The following is a 2,559-nucleotide window of genomic DNA, read 5'->3' as shown; positions in this document are numbered from 1 at the left end:
TATGATCGTCATATATTATAGCTGGTTGTTAGAGGCTGGCCTAACAGTAAATAAAACCATAAATTCCCCAAGCCATTGCCATAGATCGGTTCTGACTCATAGCAGCCCTATGTAGTGTTTCCAAGGTTATAAATCTTTATGGGGACAGCCTCAACTTTCTTATGAGGAGAACCTGGTAGGTTTGAATTATTGACCTTGTGGTTAGTAGTCCAATGCTTTGTGGAAAGTGCCACTAAATAATCTAAATTTTTGTATTAAGTTTCTAAAACTATGTTTTGTAGTGTAATAGAGTGAATTTCTTAATATGGCTCTTCTACCCAAGTCTCTGTAATTCCCACCAAATGATCGGGTGGGACTACCAACAAGATGTGTATAACACTAATAGAGGGGATCGGTCAGTTTGGTTACCATCCCTCTGGTTATAAGGCTGAGCCATCTTTAAAGCAGCAGGCCCTTGGAGAAACGTGTCCAACATCTGTCAGAAGTGGAGGATTCGTTTGTTCTTCTGGCAGTCCATAACATTCCACACCAACACCCTAATCCAAACACATCAATTCTTCTTCCCTCTTCCTTATTTATTATCCATCTTTCACATGCACTTAATGCCATTGGAGATCTCATGGTGTAAGTGAGGCTCATTTAGTGCCCCAAGTGACATCCTTGTTCTTCAACACACTAAAGAGGTCTCATGCAGTAGGTTTACCCAGTGTACTACACTACATCATTTCAGGTCTTGACTGCTGATTCCATGAGCACTGGTAGTTATCTTGAGCAAACTGCAATCCTGGACAACTTCCATCTTTTCTCTATTTATCATCATGGTGTCTAAGGGTCCAGTGGTGAGGAGTCTGGTTTTCTTTCCATTGAGTTGCAATTGATACTGAAGGCCACAGTCTTTGACTTTCATCAGCAAATGCTTTGTGTCCTCCTCACTTTCAGCAAGCAAAGCGGTGCCATCTGCATATCCAAGGTGGTTAATAAGCCTTCCTCCTATCCTGATGCTGATTTCTTCCAACTTCCCAAATTATTTGTTCAACGTACAAATGGAAGAAGTATGGTGAGAGGATATAACCCTAGCACACCCCTTTCCTGCTTTTAAACCATGCACAATTCCATTATTTAGGCCTCGATCCAGGTACAGGTTTTGTAAGCATATGATAGACTGCGGTGAAATTCCTATTCTTCTCCACGTTATCCATAGTTTATGATCTACACAATTGAATGCCTTTGCAAGTCAGTAACACACAAGTATATTCTGCTTTTAGCCAAGAGTCATCTTATGTCTAGAATAGGACTCTTAAGAGGCTAAAAAATATACCATCACTCCCCCTTGCTTCCTACAGAGATATATTCACTTCTGGATCTCAGAATCTGTAAAGGTTAGCTCATATAGACCAAAAAAAATAGACCATATCTTATGTGGAAAAAGATATGATTAAGTTAAAAGCAGGAGATCATCGTGAATCAACTAAATGGACACTTAAATGCAACCACATGCTTTCATTTAAGAAAAAGTCAGAAGAAGATTGGACACAGAGGAGACCCACAGAGGAGAAGGCAGCATGAAGGCTGGGAGACATGGGTGTGATGTGGTCACAAGCCAAGGAATGCCAGGCAGTCTCCAGAAGCTGTCTAAAACAAAGATCAGATTCTCTCCTAGAGCCTCCCTGCGTAGGCAGTGTGGTCCCGCTGACACCTTGATTTTGGACTTTTGATTCCAGAACAGCTAGCAAATTCGTTTCTGCTGCTTGAAGCGATCGGACTTGCAGCGGCAGTGAATTACTTATTGTGGCTCTTTTAACCAAATCTCTGTAGCAACCACCAAGTGACCTTTCCTGGGTGGATCTGGGTAAGAGGGTGGGAAAGGTAGTGATAGGAGTAAAAGATAGTGATAGTAACTGTGAGAAAGACGCATTGTGTTTAAACAAATGTCAATCATATTTATCAGATACTAAGCAAGCACACAAGGAGCCCTGGGGGCATAGTGGTTGTGTGTTGGGCTGCAATCCACATGGTTGGCAGTGCAAACCCACCAGCAGCTACAAGGGGGAAAACTGGGCTTTCTACTCCTGTCAATAGTTACCATATCATAAACCCACATGGCGTGGCTAAGACTCAGCATTGGCTAGATGGCAGATTTTTTTTAAAAAAAGAAACACACAATATTATATCATGAATTTGCTATTTCAATTGCAAGTCTATTTCCTTTGAATCTAGCATTATCAAAGTAAATGGTATAAAAACTGGGGAATTCACATCATTTAGTCACATAATTTTTATGTTGATGTTGAGAGACTTAACTGTTTTAAGCATACTCAGTATATCTTACCACTTCTTATTTTCAAGACTATATGTTCTATCTAAAGCTCTTTGTAAATAAGGTTATTATGCTTAGAAATATTTAATTAAAGTTTCATTTTAATTAGAAAAAGATTCATTGTGATTTGCCATCCTGCTGGGGTGTAAAATGAGCCCGTTGAGAGACAGACGGGATTTCATGGTCAGCAACAGCCAGGAGTGGGGTACACCTGCTGTGGACCCCGAGATCCCTGTGCAATG

Source organism: Tenrec ecaudatus, chromosome 8, assembly GCF_050624435.1.
Source record: "Tenrec ecaudatus isolate mTenEca1 chromosome 8, mTenEca1.hap1, whole genome shotgun sequence".
Taxonomy (NCBI): domain Eukaryota; kingdom Metazoa; phylum Chordata; class Mammalia; order Afrosoricida; family Tenrecidae; genus Tenrec; species Tenrec ecaudatus.
The sequence above is the reverse complement of the archived record's forward strand: the minus strand, read 5'-3'. Positions refer to the sequence as shown.